Genomic DNA, 18123 nt, shown 5'->3' with positions numbered 1-18123 from the left:
AGAGTTGGCTTGAAAGAGGGGTGCCAACACCACACAGTAATATATATTTAGGGTATGGGTGGGGTAATCTGGAAAGTTTGAGCATCAGCATGAAGCTGGACAGAGGATATGCTGATCTCTCTCTAGGGATATGGATTTCTCATACTGACCGGGTGAAGAGGAAAGACTCAGAAACATTGGAGTCAGACTACAGAGTCATCGTGCATGGACATGGAACTGGTTTGAGAGAGTTCATGGTTCAGAAAGCAAATGGAAGGACCTGATGTTTAATTGACAGCTTGAACTGTTCTTAATGAAGGCTTATCCCTCTGGGACTTATCCTCAGAAAACAGGAGCTGTAGTCTTAGAGCACATGGGGAATTTCCTGTCCACACTTCTAAATAAAATTATCTTCCAATAGCCCAACTGTGAGAGGAATGACTTCCCACATTCAAAGTCCAGATAAGTCTTCACATCTTGTGCATAATCTAACTCCTCCCACAGTTGTCTGGTCCTCTCAGCTCTCTTCCCAACTGTAATCCAAGTTGTCAGGTCTCCATTCATTGAGATATAATTGGGGCCAGTGATGCCTAAGAACTCTAATAATCCACGAATGGAAATCCTCTCATGGCAGTGCATCTGAGCAGTATCTGAGCTGCAAAGGGATGACCCTAGAGAGTTCTCTTCCAGGCATTCATTTTTCCATCACCAAACCCCAAAGGCCTCTATAACTACCTTTGGGAATTCTTAAGACAAACCAATCAGGCTCCTCCTTTCAAGATAATGAAATGAACAGATAATAGCAGACTCTGAGTCTCCATCTCCACTCTTCAAGCAAGATGAAGACCTTTGTTACCGAGGCTCTCTTCCTGCTGCTGCAGGTTCTGCTGGCCATGACCAGTCATTCAGATGGTGAGTGGGGTCGTCCATAGGGAAAAGACCCACCTTAGCAAACAAAGGAGTGCATCTCTAGGGGTGGAGCACCAGGAAACTCTATATTATCCCAGCAAGAACCTAGATTCACTTCACCACTTTACATCCTACTCCTGCCCCTTGTTTCCTAATCCTACTTACCCCTGGGGTCTGTTTTGTGGAGCACCAGAGGGTCCTCTTGTGGGGTTAACATCTAAAGACTCACTATACCTAGGTACCCACTTTTTTGGCTTTTTCCAAACTCTCTTCACCTTGCCCTGGCTGCCTAAGCCCCACTTCATCAGTGTTGGCTTTGTGGATGATATACAGTTTGAGAGATTCAACAGCAGAAGAGATGTTCAGAGGACAGAGCACTGTGCACCATGGATAGATCAAAAGAAGCCAGAGTATTGGAAGGATAACACAGACCTCATTCTGAGCTATTTTCAGGATTTAACAGAGATACTGCAAAGGATGCTCAAAATCTACAACTACAGTGTAACTGGTGAGTAAGTCTATTCAGAAACTCCAAATTTCCACCTCTCCAAGGGCCTGAACCTGGTCTTCATGACCGTGTTTTTCTCCTGGAAAATGTGACCCATGTCTCAAGGGAGCCATAGGACACTGTTGTGATTTTCTGTCCACTTAAGACCAAACTACAGTCCACTTAGAAAGGGCATATGGAAGAGACCATTTCTCTGAAGGGTCCTATCAATTGTTTGGGCTTGTTGGGGTGTCTGAAAGTGGGTTCTTGTTCAGGATATCACACGATCCAGAGAAGGTATGGCTGCTATATTCTGCCTCGAGGGTATTTCAGAAATGGATTCTTTGAAGTAGTCTTCAATGACCATGATTACATCAGGCTGAATGAGGACCTAAGCACTTGGACCCCAGTGGGCAAGTTTGCTGAGATTCTCAGAGAAGAGTGGGACTCATCAGGTTTTACACAAAATGTGAAGAATTTCCTGAAGGTTGAATGTGTGGACTTATTCCTCACAGAGCTGGAGTATGGAAAGGAGATTTTGCTGAGAACAGGTAAGGACAGAAACTGCCCCATCTGTTCCGACACAGGAGCTCTGGGATGCTGAAATACTAACTCTATCTTTCATCAAAGGGGAAATATGGTTTGTGGGTTTCTTGAATCAACATGAAGGAGGGACTCTTTCTAGTGTTAAGCATTCTCTTAGGAGAGATCATTCTGTAAATTAAGCAGCAGTTCCTTCAATTTAATTTGTGAACCATGATATCTTCCAGGCCTGTTCACAGTGTGTTTACAATGCATTTGAGGCCTATCCTCAGTGTATTTGAGTCTTTAGTCTCCTCCCATTAAGAACCAGAATGAAGCTGGGCGTGGTGGCGCATGCCTTTAATCCTAGCACTCGGGAGGCAGAGGCCAGTGGATTTCTGAGTTCGAGGCTAGCCTGGTCTACAAAGTGAGTTCCAGGACAGCCAGGACTATACAGAGAAACCCTGTCTCAAAAAACCAAAAAAAAAAAAAAAAAAGAACCAGAATGATACAGCATTTTCTCCTCTGTACTGCTCATGTTGATTCCAAAACATTCCAAGGAATAGACAACCACACCCATATCTTCAATTTAGGTTGCTGTGTGGGGTTGACACCTCTCTCTCAAGCTAACTCTACTGTCCATTCACACAAAGTTACATATGCATTGATTGTTCCCTAAGAAAAATGCCAAGTGTCTTAAATTTCCGATTGTTCCCCCCCCCTAGATATCCCCAAAATACATGTGATCCGTAAGGTCAGACCTGATAAGAAAATCACTCTGAGGTGCTGGGCCTTGAAATTTTACCCTGCTGAAATCACCTTAACCTGGGAAAGGGAAGAAAGCAATCAAACCCTGGACATGGAGGTCACAGAGACCATGCCTACAGGGGATGGAACCTTCCAGAAGTGGGCAGCTGTTGTGGTACTTTCTGGAGAAGAACATAGATATAAATGTCATGTGAATCATGAGGGGCTGCCTGAGTCCATCACCCTGAGATGGGGTAAGGACTGGAATTGAGCATAGACATGGTTCTGAGAGAGTGGGAGTGCTCAGGGAGAGCTACAGCAGGGACAACATAGAGGGCTGAAGGTAGGGTCTTCACTCTGTTTCCCTTCATTTCCTTCCCAGTGCCTCCTGAGCCCACCATTTCCTTTATGCATATTGTTATTGCTGTGGTTATTGGAGCTCTGCTTATGGGAGCTATGATGACTTTGCTGATATGGAAGAGAAGGACTAGAGGTAAGAAAGGGTCAGGGACTTAGTTCATGTCTCCAGGGAAATAACAAGCCTAAGCTGTGAAATGCCCTGCCACATGACAGCAGATTTCATCCACATAACTGCAGTTTATACAGGGCAGATGTGTTGAGAGTAACTTCATTGCCAATCATAAAGAACATAATAAACAGAATAATTACATTGACAGAGATGTCAGAGATCTTATTCTCAGCGCTCAGGTGTCAAAGAGACATTCCCTATTTAGAGTAAACATCCAGGGTTCCAGACATCACATTTTATGGACAGGTTTCCATCATGATTATCTGGATCTGGAGACACAGTTCTGTACACTTATCTTACATAAAGGCCCGGAGATTCCTCTAGGTCATCTTCACCCTGCTGCCTCCATGACATCTAATATAAGAGCATGCTTCCAGGTTAAATAGGAAACAGCTATGTTCAATCTAATCAGTAATAAAAGTTGTGACACAGCCATGGGAAACATATTGATATAGAAAAGAACACACTCAGTTTTGCTTTGCTTGCCACAGTGAGATGAAATTCCTTGGATGCCCAGCTTTCTGTTACAGCAGTAAAAAGAGACACCCTAAAGGTCCTGGTATGCACCAGAGAGAGGGACAGAACATAGAATCCTGAGGGATGGGGACTCCTGGGATTGGGTATCTATGAGTGAGTGAGGAGCTGTTGTCTATGTCATCATTTAATGATACATATCTGTGTTTCTTATTCTTTTTACCTACAGGTTAAGACAGATGTGGTACAGAGCCATTAAACAATGTTTCTGGCTTCTCCTCCCATGTTGCCTTCTCTTTCTACACCTGACTGTGACTAGGTGTCTGTCTCCTCTCAGCACAGTGTAAGCAGCTCACAGGCAGGAAGAAGCCCCATCTTGACTCTTATTGTGTGTTTCCCTCAGTTATCTCTCATATTCCCACACAGGCAGGACTGGGAAACCTCCATCCCCAATTGGAATTTATCTTTCACCAACCTAGCATCTCATGCTCCTGTCTTTTCTTAACTATTAGCTTATGTTCTTGCAACTTCTTGACAGATTGTTTGATTGATGTCATTAAAATGAGTAAAACTTGATGACCAAATAAAGCTCAGACCCTTATGAAATTTGTGATTTCTGTGCTAAATCCATTACCTGTATGGCATTGGTTACAGTGTGGAGTCAAGGGAGCCCTGGGCTGTGCACAGTTGCTGCTGGTTCCACCTGGGCTTTCACATTGTCGCTTTCCTCCTGAATAATTTTCCTGTCTCCTAATACCAATCTTCCAGTACACCTGTTCTTCTGGGTCATGTGATCCAAAGGTCTTAGGCAGTTTTCAGCCTTGTCCATGGTCTGTGATGTTCTCTTGGGTGAACAGTCAGTCTGTTCAGGCTTTAGTCTGATGTTAAATCAGGAGAAATTTAGATTATTGTTTCAACTTGAGTTATACTTGTTCTCAGTTTTGTGTATGAGTCATGTGTCCTTGTCTTCTTCTGTCAACTGTCAGTGACAATATTAGGAAGTTTTCCTGTCAGGTAACACAGATCATCTCTCTGCTATTCTGTCAAAGACATGAGAGGTAAAACCTGGTTTTAGACAGCCTTGGGTAGTATAACATGTCTAACAAATCCACAGAACTCAACTTGCCAACATGATGTTTGCAAGTTCAAGATTAACCTGAACTATATACTGAGGACATGTTCTAAAATAAGTTAAAAACTTAAATGGTATATGGTAGATATATCTCTACTATTTTAATATCAATTAAAAGAAAATAGAATTAATATTTGCTTTTCATATAGGAAGAAGCTTTAGTATAAATAAAGTCACATGGAATAAACTTAAGGGCTCAGCCTACATACCCACTTCTCTATCCTGATTCTCCATTAGGTGTCCATGCTAACCTAATATAGTCCCCCCACACATAGAGGTACAAGGTGCATCCTTGATCATGATCAGGGCTCAGTTGTGACTGTGCTCATATTGATACTCCATGTGGTATTTCCAGGACAAGATACCCAGGCATGACCTTTGGAGTGCTATTTTGAACTCATGCCCTTCAGAAAAGAATGTGACCCATAGGATGAGATTCAGATTCTGTGAATGGACAGATTTGTCCTGAAAATGGCAGAATTAAAAGAAGGTTACCTTGGGCTATGGTCAGATTCTTCCCATGTGCTTGTGATCTCAGCTATGTTATTAGAACTGAAGAGAGGTCTTTGAGGAACCACTGGCCAGATGAAAATCTTATCCCATGTGGGAGGGAGATGAAAGCAATCAGAGGACTGGGGAGTGAAAGAGGGATCTGGGTGGGAAAGGGGACAGGGAGGGGAAGCGGGGGGGGGGGGGATGACCAGGTATTGGGTTGGGGGAAAAGACTGAAACCATGGGAAACAGCAGATAGAATAGAAACAGGCATGCTTAGGAGGTAGGAGGTAGGGGGACCCTCCAGAATGTTTTAGAGACCTGGGAGGTGAGAGACTCTCAGTATCAAAAGGAGGGACCTTGGATGAAATGCCCTCCATTGGGGAGAGAGAACTTGTAGAGCCCACTTCCAGCAGAAAGACAGGGCATCAAGTTAGAGAGGGAGGGTGCCATTCTACAGCTAAAATCCCTGACCCATAATTGTTACAGAACTACAGGGATTAAAAAGAAGAAGAGCCTGAGGAAAAGGAGGTCCAGTGACAGATCCAATATGGGATCCAGCTCTCAGGGAGGCCTCAAGGCCTGTCACTATTACTGAGGCTATGGAATGCTCACAAAAAGGGCTCTACCATGATTGCCCTCTGACAGACCCAATGAGCAGCTGAAAATGTCAGATGTAGATATGTACATCCAACCAATGGACAGAAGTTGCTGAACCCTGTGATTAAAATAGAGAAAAGCTGGAAGAAGCTGAGGAGGAGGGCAATCCTGTAGGAGGACCAGCAGTCTCAATTAATATGGACTGCCTAGATCTCTCAGACACTTGACCACCAACCAGGCAGCATACACCAGCTGATATGAGGCCCTCAACACATATCCAGCAAAGGACTGCAAAGTTTGGGTTCAGTCAGAGACAATGTACCTAACCTTCAAAAGACTGGAGGCACCAAGGAGTAGAGAGGTCTGCTGTGGTAGGGGCTGGGGGTTTGGGGACATCGTCCTTTGAGGTAAGGGGTGGTAGGAGGTATGGGATGTTGACTAGTCAGAGGGTGGACTATGACAGGCATTAAATCTAGAGTGAAAAAAAGACGAAATAAAATTTAAAAATAAGAAAAGCATAGGGAAAAAAATAAAAAATCATTCAAGACCCTATTAATAGGCACAGGTATCCATGGATCCTCAAGACTTGTTTTGATCCAGTATGAAATTATTATGTATCATTTTTCAATAAAATAAGGGTCATAAATTTCTGTTCATAACATAGTATGGATGAATATAGGTGACAGAAGGCAATATACCTTGGGAATACAGAGAAATTGTAATATATATATATTACAATATATAAATATATATTACAATTTAATATAATGTAATATTATATATATATATATAAATAGATAGATAGATAGATAGATATAGATGTCTAGACATAATTAGAACAAAATGGTCTAACATTGCTGGCATGTTGGTCCCCATGTTTGGACTCAGGAGAAAGTTGTGACTCAAACCAGTAGGACATAGATGAGGGTAAGGCCACTTGTCTCCACACAGTAGTCCCAGGAAACTGGACCCAAGATTTAGGTTGTAGTAAGGAGGTAGGCTCTACAGTTACCCATCTCAGCATGTGTTGTGAATTTGGTTTAATGCTTGGATAATATTATTTGGGTTTCCAAAATTACACTGGAATGTGCATGTCTGCATGTAATACACTGAAGGTCTATGCCTCTCACTGGCTGTGATTTGTAAATAGAATTGCCAGTGGCCAACAACTGGACAGGGAGACAGAGGCAGGATTCCTAGGATTTCCAGAGAAGGAAGCAGGAGGAAGGAGCTACCATGTCAGGAAGGAGAAGATCCAACCCTGAGAAGTGTAGGACAAATGTACAGAGACTGCCAACTTGAAAAAGTCGGGAATTAGGCCTAGGAGGTCTGCAAGCCTGAGTCCAGGGTAGCAAAGATAGAATATGGATTTCAGTGAGTAATAGTCAGAAGTATGTGAGGGAGCCACTAGCAATGTGGAATTTTGGATGTGGCTCACTGAGCTGTTTAAGGCAAATTAAAATAGAAGGCTGCATGTGTGTCTTTCATTCATAAATTTAGAGAATATGAGCAGTAGCAAGGATCTCCTTCAGGTACTGCTGGGGAGATTAGAGCAGAACCACACTATAGAAATAACCATGTCTGTCATTCCTATTGGCAATACCTAGAGACACCAACTCCCCAATGCCCATGAAGGTTATAAAGTGAAGAGAGACAAGTCCTGACTCAGCTTGTAGGCATAAGCAAAGGAGGAATCCATTGACCTTGAACTTTCCTAATCCCTGTCCTTGATTCAGAAACATATGCATGAGTCCTGAGTTCAGTAGGGAAAGAGTCTCACAGAGGACCCAGAGCTCAGATTGGCTAAGATGCACTACCTAGAAAACTCCATTTCTGTTGTAACTCACCTGGACTCTCCCTACTTCCCTATTGGAGAACTAGTTTCTGCTGTGACCACCAAACCTACCTGGTATTTCTTGAAGACAAGAATATATGGCAATAGTGCCATATAGAAACTATCAGAGAACTACAAAGAGGCTTAAACTGCAAACCAAATTTGGGTAATATGGTTTGTGTGGTACAAGGTTAGAAGACACACTTTACAGAGTCACAGGGACAGTATTCATTCCAGGGATGCAAGTGATAGGTGAAAAGTCATCTAGAATATGGGTGAGGGACAGGTCAGGTGACTCTTAGCATGGGCTCCATGTGAGCTATGAGCTCTGGGAGAAGATTTGGAGGACAGGAAGGATTCTGACAGCTAGGATCCAGATAAGGGATTTCATATCTTCTTCTCCAGCTCCAGAAGCTGAGGATGAACTGAGCAAACGCCTGAGCCTATTCAGGACATTTTTATTCAGACCTGACCTGGGTGTTTTGGTTTTGTCAATTTGACACAAGCTACTTTATACAGGGGGGTGAAACTTGGTGGACCAAATATCTTCATCAGATTTCCTCTGTGCAAGACTTTAAGGGTCCAAATCAGTGCTGAGCCTGTGCTCCTTGATTATATAAAAGCAGGATGAGGAAGCCAGTAAGCAGCAGTCCTCCACGGAGTGGGCCTTCCTCCATGATCCTCCCTTGAATGCTTGGCCTAAGCACCTCACTGTTTGTACTGGCTATTTTTGTGTCAACTTGACACAGCTGGTGTTATCAGAGAAAAAGGAGCTTCAGTTGAGGAAATGCCTCCATGAGATCTAACTATAAGGCATTTTTCTCAATTAGTGATGAAGGGGGAAAGGCCCCTTGTGGGTGGGACCATCTCTGGGCTGGTAGTCTTGGGTTCTATAAGAGAGTAGGCTGAGCAAGCCAGGGGAGGCAAGCCAGTAAAGAACATCCCTCCATGGCCTCTGCATCAGCTCCTGCTCCCTGACCTGTTTGAGTTCTAGTCCTGACTTCCTTTGGTGATGAACAGCAGCATGGAAGTGTAAGCCGAATAAACCCTTTCCTCTCCTACTTGCTTCTTGGTCATGATGTTTGTGCAGGAATAGAAACCCTGACTAAGACACTGTTGAAATGTGACTTTGGGCTTGTCAATGACATGAACTCTTTATTCTGCAAGTTATATTTGGTCATAGTGTTTTGTCACAGCAATAGCAAAGCAGACTAGAACAAACAGCCATTAGGCATGTATGTGAACACCACAAGTACCCCATTCATATTTTTGTGAAGGGAACTGCTTTTATGGTTAATTTTAGTTTTTACTTCCATGTATGTTTGTATAGTACACGTGAATAGATAGGTGATGCCTTTGCAATGCAGAAGAGAGTATCTAATCCCATGGATCTGAAGTAACAGGAGGTTGTGTGTGTCTCTTTGATGATGCGTGGAAATGAATTAAGCTCCTCAGCTATTTTAAAAGCTCAGCCTTCCTTCCAGTCCCACTGTAGTGACTTTTTACCTGCTTTTCTTTGCTGGATTCCAGGCTCTGGATCAATTTGATTCGCCTAGCTGAATTTCAACTATTCATTGAGGATTAAATCTGAGAATCATACCACCTAAACATAGAGTTTGGACTAGGAAAGGCCGGTTGCTTGTGGATTAGATGGAGATCTTCCCCAATTGTGTATTGAGACATCCTCTCCATCCCAGTCCTGGAAGACATCACCCACATTTAGTACAAGAACACCAACTATACCTAGGACAGAGGACCAAGACTCTGGCCAAAAATATGAAATATTATCCACAGATGGCCTCAGAGCCTGTCTTAGTTAGGGTTTCCATGGCTGTGAAGAGAAACCATGACCAAGGCAACTCTTCTAAAGGACAATATGTCATTGGGATGGCTTACAGGTTCAGAGGTTTGGTCCACATTAATCATGGCTGGAAGCATAGCAGCAACTATGTAGGCATGGTGCTAGAGGATGAGAGAGTTCTATGTCTGGATTTGAAAGCAAGCTGGAGAGTGACATCCTTTTGCAGGTAGAAGGTTGGGCCCATGTCCCATTCCCACAGTGACACTCTTCCTGCAACAACTAGGAAATATCGACTCCAGAAGGCCAAGCCTCCTAAGAGTGCAAGTCTCAAGGTCAAGAACATTGAAGCTACCACACAGCCCTGTGATCCAGCAGAAAGGGAACATCTGAGGTAGAGGAAGCCTTTCTTATACTGCATGACCACTGCTTCTCACTTCCTAGCCTGTCATGCCACAGCCATGGGACTTGCCCCAAGACCCACAAATACTATGGCTTACCCTGATGGCTCTACCTGTCCTGTTGACATCATTTGAGTCCTAGGCAATAGGCCTGGAAAGTAAAGTAAAACAAAGGCTTATATTGCTCATTAATGTGACTAGCTCTGGTTCTTGATCTTGGGGTTTCTTTGTGTCACTCTTAAGTCATGGTCCTTTCCTGGCCAGCTCAGGACACCTACACTAAGATTTAGCTTTCTGGTGATAAGAAGTCACAGAGATTTTAAAAATTTCAGGAAGGAATTGGTGCTCTGTTTGTGGCTATGCATACTATGTCTTTAGAAGGCCAAATGTACAAGTGGCAGAAGGTGAGAAAGATAACATACTACTGATCTCCAATGACCTTGAACTCAAATATCTCTCCAGTGTCTTCTTATGACACCATGCTGACACACACAGACCATTGGTATCCAGAAATGCATCACAATACACTGAATATTCACATTGAATATTGTAAAAATCATTAAGCATTCATGTTATGGTCACCATTTAATATTTCTGAGATTGATGGCCCTGGTGTTCTTGCCATTATTCTTTCTTGGGTCCAATGCAAGTGCAGCCTCTTCTGACATATCTGTATTCACATGGCCATCATTTAATAGGAGTGATATTACCTTGGTGACATAGTTAACAGATATCTACAGAACATTTTATCCTAAAACAAAAGGATATACCTTCTCAGCACCTCATGGTACCTCCTCCAAAATAGACAATATAATCGGTCACAAAACAGGCCTTAACAGATATAAAAATATTGAAATTATCCCATGAATCCTATCAGATCACCACAGACTAAGGCTGATCTTCAATAACAGCATAAATAATAGAAAGCCAACATTCATGTGAAACTGAACAACACTCTACTCAATGATACCTTGGTCAAGGAAGAAATAAAGAAATTAAAGACTTTTTAGAGTTTAATGAAAATGAAGCCACAACATACCCAAACTTATGGGATACAATGAAGGCAGTCCTAAAAGGAAAACTCATAGCTCTGAGTGCCTCCAAAAGGAAGCTAGAGAGAGCATACCCTAGCAGCCTAACAGCACGCCTAGAAGCTCTAGAACAACAGGAAGCAAATTCACCCAAGATGAGTAGATGGCAGAAAATAATCAAACTCAGGGCTGAAATCAACCAAGTGGAAACAAAAAGAACTCTTCAAAGAATCAACCAAACCAGGAGCTGGTTCTTTGAGAAAATCAACAAGATAGATAAACCCTTAGGCAGACTAACTAGAGGGCACAGGAACAGTATCCTAATTAATAAAATCAGAAATGAAAAAGGAGACATAACAACAGATCCTGAGGAAATCCAAAACATCATCAGATCCTACTACAAAAGGCTATACTCAACAAAACTGGAAAACCTGGGTGAAATACAACTACCTAGACAGATACCAGATACCAAAGTTAAATCAGGATCAGATTAATGATCTTAACAGTCCCATTTCCCCTAAAGAAATAGAAGCAGTCATTAATAGTCTCCCAACCAACATGAACTAGAGGAACGGGAATATTGAAACAGTAGGAATGAGGAGATAGCAAGATGCCAGAGGTGAAAAAAGACAAGGGGAGGTCCCAGGTGGACCTGGTATGATGGCTCTTCCTGGTTGTAAACTTGACGATATCTGGAATGAAATACAATCTAGAAATGAAGGGCACAACTTTGATCCAGATCTTGAAGCATAGTGGCCATGAAAAGCTTGAGTTCAGGCAAGGTAGTAAATGCCTTTAGTCCCAGAAGACTGAGGCAATCATATTTCTGAGTTCAATGCTGGGACAAAGCAAGTTCCAAAACTGGCATGGTGGTACACACATTTAATCTTGTCCATATCTTTGTCTGGACACTTACGTAAGGTCAATGGAAGAAGGAAGACTCACTCTTCATCTCCTTGCACTTACTTGCCAGCACAGCTGTTGGAACTTATTTCTTCAGGATTCCAGCTTTTACAGAATACCAGCTGAAACATCTAGCCATTTGGGACTGAGCATCTACTAGATTATTGGACTTTCCATTCAGATCTGTTGGGTTAGTTGTACTACAGACTGTAAGTTATTATAAGAAATTCCATATACAGTATATGGATACTGAACAGGTTTGAAAGAGGTCATGGTTCACAAAGTAAGTGGAAGGACTTGCTGTTTAATTGACAGACTGAACTGTGCTGAGTGAAGGCTTAGCCCTCTGGGATTAATCCTCAGAGGACAGGAGCTCCAGTTTTAATGCACATGGGGAATTTTCTGTCCTCACCTCTACTAAACAAAATTTCCTTCCCATAGCCCAGTTGTGAGATGAGTGACTTCTCAAATTCCAGGTAAGTCTTCACATCTTGTCCATAATAGAAACCATCCCACAGTTGTCTGAGCCTCTCAACTGTCCTGCAAACTGTAGTCCAAGTCCTTTCGTTTTCATTCACTACAATATAATCAGGGCCATTGATGCCTAAGAATTCTAAGAATCCATGACTGAAATCCTCTCATGGCAGTACATCTGAGCTGGATCTGAGCTGAGAAGGGAGGGCCCTAGAGAGTTCTCTTCCAGGCATTCATCTTTCCATCACCAAATCCCAATGGACTCTTTATCACCATCTTTGGGAATTCTTAAGAGAAATCAATCAGGTTCCTCCTTTCAAGATTATGAAATAAACAAATAATAGCAGAGTCTGAGACTCTGTCTCTACTCTTTAAACAGGATGAAGACCTTTGTTACCAAGGCTCTCCTCCTGCTGCTGCTGGTTCTGCTGGCTCTGACCAGAGGGTCAGTGGGGTTGTCCATAGGGAAAGGACATCAGCAAACAAAGGACTCCATCCCTAAGGGGGGAGCACCAGGAAACTCTGTCTTGTCCCTAGCCAACTTACATCCACTGTTTCATTTTACATCCTGCTACTGCCACTAGTTCCCTAATCCCAGCTATCCCTGGGGACTACGTTGTAGAGTAACATGTGGCCCTAGTGTGGGGTTAACATCCAAAGACTCACTATACCTAGTTGCACACTTTCTTGGCTTTTACCAAACTCTCTTTACTTGGCCTGGGCTTCCTGAGCCTCAGTTCATCAGTGTTGGCTTTGTGGATGACACACAATTTGAGAGATTCAACAACAGAAAAGATATTCAGCAGATAGAGCACTGTGTGCCATGATTCTTGTGATAGATAAAAGAAACCAGAGGATTGGAAGATGAACACAGACCTACCTGGTCCAGGGCTATTTTCAGGAATTCAGAGTGCTACTGCAAAGAATGCTCAAAATCTACAACTACAGTGCAACTGTTGAGTGAGTCCCATTCAGAAATCCCAAATTTACAGCTCTCCATGTGCCTGATCCTGGTCTCCATGTCTGAGGTTTTCCCCTGGAAACTGTGACCCATGGCTCAAAAGAGCCACTGGACACTGTTCTGAATTTCTGTGCAATTTAAGATCAAATCAGTCTACCTGGAAAGGGCATATCAAAGAGACCAATACTCTGCAGGGTCCTATTACTGGTTGAGGCCTCTAGGAGTAGCTAAAAGTGGGTTATTGCTCAGGATATCACACAATCCAGAAGAGGTCTGGATGCTATGTCCTTCTTCAAGGTGATTGCAGTCACGGATTCTTTGAAATAGCCATCAATGACCATGATTACATTAGGATGAATGAAGACCTGAGGACATGGACCACAGTCAGCAAGTTTGCTGAGATGCACAAAGAACTGTGAGATTCATCTGGTTTTAAACAAATTGTGCAGACTTACCTATTGGGTAGATGTGTGGACTTACTCTTCACAGAGCTGGAGTATGGGAAGGTGTTTTTGCACTGGAGTTCCTGTTCCCTGAGAATTTCTCCTCAGTAGGGAGAAGCTGGAACACTAACTGTCTTTCATTAAAAGGGAAAGAGTTCTTTTGTGATTGGGTTACCTCACTCAGGATGATACCCTCCAGATCCATCCATTTGCCTAAAAATTTCAAAAAATCATTGTGTTTAATAGCTAAGTAGTACTCCATTGTGTAAATGTACCACATTTTCTGTATCCATTCTTCTGTTGAGGGACATCTGGGTTCTTTCCAGCTTCTGGCTATTATAAATAAGGCTGCTATGAACATAGTGGAGCATGTGTCCTTATTTCCAGTTGGAACACCTTCTGGGTATATGCCCACAAGAGATATTGCTGGATCTTCCGGTAGTACTATGTCCAATTTTCGGAGGAACCACCAGACTGATTTCCAGAGTGGTTGTACCAGCTTGCAATCCCACCAGCAATGGGGGAGTGTTCCTCTTTCTTCACATCCTTGCCAGCATCTGCTGTCACCTGAATTATTGATCTTAGCCATTCTGACTGGTGTGAGGTGGAATCTCAGGGTTGTTTTGATTTGCATTTCCCCAATAATTAAGGATGTTGAACATTTTTTCAGGTGCTTCTCAGCCATTTGGTATATCTCAGTTGAGAATTCTTTGTTAGCTCTGTGCCCTTTTTTAATGGGGTTATTTGATCTTCTGGAGTCTGGCTTCCTGAGTTCTTTGTATATATTGGATATTAGTCCCCTATCTGATTTACGATAGGTAAAGATCCTTTACCAATCTGTTGGTGGCCTTTTTGTCTTATTGACAGTGTCTTTTGCCTTACAGAAGCTTTGCAATTTTATGAGGTCCTATTTGTCGTGGATATTAGCCCAGAAACTTAGAATACCCAAGATACAATTTGCAATACACATGAAACTCAAGAAGAAGGAAGACCAAAGTGTGGGTACTTCATTCATCCTTAGAGTGGGGAACAAAATACCCATGTAAGGAGTTACAGAGACAAAGTTTGGAGCTGAGACCAATGGAAGGACCATGCAGAGACTGCCCCATCTGGGGATCCATACCATAATTGACTACCAAACACAGACACTATTGCATATGCCAGCAAGATTTTGCTGACATGACCATGATTTAGCTGTCTCTTGTGAGGCTATGCCAGTGCTTGGCAAATACAGAAGTGGATGCTCACAGTCATCTATTGGATGGAACACAGGGCCCCCAATGGTGGAGCTAGAAAAAGTACCCAAGGAGCTGAAGGGGTCTGTAACCCTATAGGAGGAACTGCAATATGAACTAACCAGAACCCCTGAGCTCAAGTCTCTAGCTGCATATGTAGCAGAAGATAGCCTAATCAGCCATCATTGGGAGGAGAGGCCCTTGGTCTTGCAAAGATTATATGCCCCAATACAGGGGAATGCCAGGGCCAGGAAACAGGAGTGGGTAGGTTGGGGAGCAGGGCGGGGGGAGGATATAAGGGACTTTTGGGATAGCATTTGCATTGTAAATGAAGAAAATATCTAATAAAAATTGTTTAAATTAAAAAAGGGGGGGAGGAAGAGGGCTTGTGGGTTTCCAGGATCTACATGAAAAAGGCTCCCTAGTGTTAAGAATTCTTTTTAGGATAGTTCAGTCTATGAATTAAACAGCAATTTTTTTCCATTTAATTTACAAACCATGATCTGTCTCCGGCCAGTTCACTTTCGTGTACAATGAATTTGAGATCTATCCACAGTATTTTTGATTCTTTAACCTCCTGCTAGTCAGAACCAGAATCCAATGCTCCTACAGGGAGATACATCATTTCCTCCTCTGTCCTGGTTCATATTGATTCTGAAACCATCCAAGGAATAGATTACCTCATCCATACCCTGAGTGTAGGTTGCTGTGTGGAGTTGGCGCCTCTTCTTAAATCTAACTCTACTGTATTCCCAAAACTTTATGTGTGCATTCATTGATCCCCAGGATGAATGACAAATGCCTCAAATTTCTGATTTTCCCTACAGACACACCTAAAATGCATGTGAAACATAGGTCAGACCTGACAAGAAAATCACATTGAGGTGCTGGGCCATTAGCTTCTACCCTGCTGAAATCACCCTAACCTGGGAGACAGATGAGAGCAACCAAACCTCAGACATGGAGGTGTCAGAGACCAGGCCTGCAGTGGATGGAACATTCCATAAGTGGGCAGCTGTTGTGGTACGGTACCTTCTGGAGAAGACCACAGGTACACATATCATGTGAATCATGAGGGGTTGCCTGAGATCATCACCCTGAGATGGAATAAGGACTTTAAGTGAGCACAAACACGATTCTGAGAGAATGGGAGTCCTCTGGGACAGCTACAGTGGGGACAAGATGGAGAGCTGCAGGTCAGAGTCTTCACTCTGCTTCCCTTAATTTCCTTCCTACAGTCTCCTGAACCCACCTTCCCTTTATGCCTAATGTTATTGTTGCAGTTCTTGGAGCTCTGTTTTTGGGAGCAGTGATGACTTTTCTGATAGGGAAGAGGAGGACTAGAGGTAAAAAAGGGTCAGAGTCTTAATTCATGTCTCCATTAAAATAAGAAGCCCAAATTGTGAGAATGCCCTGTCACAGGACAGCAGATTTTATCTATACAGCTGCAACCCATATAGGACACATGTGCTGAGAGTTCATCCATTGTGAAGCATAACAAAAATAATAAACAGGTTCCTGACTACAATGACAGAGGTGACAGAGACCTTATTCTCATCTCTATGATGTCAGAGAGAAATTTCCTATTTAAAATAAACATCCAGGGTTCCAGATATCATATTTTGTGTACAGGTTTCCATCACGTTTATCTGTGTTAAAGCTCTGGACACTTATCTGAGATAAAAATCAAGGAGATTACTCTAGGCCATCTTCATCCTGCTGCCTCAATGACCTCTAATAATCCAGGTTAAATAGGAAACAGCCATGTTCAAATTTGTCAGTAATAAGAGTTGTGGCTCATCCATGGGAAACTTACATCAATATAGAAAAGAGCACACCCAGTTTTGCTTTACTTGCCACAGTGAGGTGAAATTCCTAGGATTCCCAGCTTTCTGTTACAGCATTAAAAAGTGACACCCTATAGGACCTGGTGTGCATCAGTGAGAGGGACAGTGGATAGAACCTGAGGGATGGGGACTCTTGAGACTGGGACCATTTAAGTGAGTGATGTGCTGTTAACTATCTCACCATTTAAAAATACATATTTGGTGTTCTTCTTTGTTCTTTTTATCTACAGGTTAATGCAGATGTCTCAATGTGATACCCACCCATTACAAATGTTTCTGGTTTCTCCTCCCATGGTGCCTTCTCTTTCTACATCTGACTGTGACTATGTGTACTTCTCCTCTGAGCACAGTATGAGCAGATCATAGGGAGCAACAAGCCCCAACACCATCCTCAGTGTGTGTATTCCCAGTCATCTCTCATTCTCCAACACAGGCAGGACTGGGAAACCTCCATTACTGATTGGAATTTAGTTTTCACTAGCCTACCTACCACTTCATGCTTTTGTTTATAAATAAGAATTTATATATGTTTTTGTAACATGTTGGCTGATTGTTTGAATGTTTGATGTCCTAAACAAGACTAAAACTTGATGGAAAAAATAAAGGCAGATAAACTTGTGAAATTTGTGTTTGCTGTGTTAAATCCATTGCCTTATGGCATTGGTTGTAGTGTGGAGTTAAGGAACCCCTGGGCTATGCATAGTTGTTGTTGGGTCCAGCTGGACTTTCACTCTGTCTCTTTCTACCCATGCCATTATCTTGCTTTCTCCTAATCCTACTCTTCCAATAACCCGTTCTTCTAGGTTATTTGATCAAAAAGTCTAAGTCAGTTTTAGGGCCTTGTCCAGTGTCTGTTATATTCTCTCAAGTTGACAGTCAGTCTGGACAGGCCTCAGTTTGATGTTATATTAGGAGACATTTAGATTCTGGTTTCAACATGGATTATACTTGTTCTCATTTCTGAGTATTAGTCTGGTGTCATTGTCTTCTGTTGTCAAGTGTCATTGACAATATTAGGAAGTGTTTCTGTCATTTTCCTACAACAGATCTCTGTGCTATTCTATTAAAGCTATGAGAGGCAATCTTGGTTTCTGACAGCCACCTGAGAAGAGGTTTTGTCTACAGGATGTTTGCAAGTACAAGACCAACCTGGACTGAAGACCTGGTCCCAATTAAGGCATTAGACAAATAATTTAAGAACTGAATGGTATATGTTGGACATGGCTCTAGTATGCTAATGTCAATTCAAATAAATCTGAATTAGTATTTGCTTTTCTTATAGAAAGTAGGTTTGGTGTAAACAAAGTCATATGTAAGAAACATAA

General features: G+C 42.5%; 2 pseudogenes across 1 annotated transcript; both read left to right on the top strand.

The window, feature by feature from the left end:
• Positions 1–764: 764 nt before the first annotated feature.
• Positions 765–3727, top strand: LOC110283726 (H-2 class I histocompatibility antigen, Q10 alpha chain-like; annotated as a pseudogene). The gene is made up of 5 exons (XR_015045950.1): positions 765–891; positions 1127–1396; positions 1651–1926; positions 2623–2898; positions 3027–3727. The product of XR_015045950.1 is annotated as an H-2 class I histocompatibility antigen, Q10 alpha chain-like (transcript).
• Positions 3728–12692: 8965 nt separating this feature from the next.
• On the top strand, positions 12693–16320 carry LOC110283731 (H-2 class I histocompatibility antigen, D-K alpha chain-like; annotated as a pseudogene).
• Positions 16321–18123: the final 1803 nt, after the last annotated feature.

This window comes from Mus caroli, unplaced genomic scaffold (genome assembly GCF_978045245.1).
Source record: "Mus caroli unplaced genomic scaffold, Mus_caroli_1 scaffold_18, whole genome shotgun sequence".
Classification (NCBI taxonomy): Eukaryota; Metazoa; Chordata; class Mammalia; order Rodentia; family Muridae; genus Mus; species Mus caroli.
This window is presented reverse-complemented; position numbering and strand designations above follow the sequence as displayed.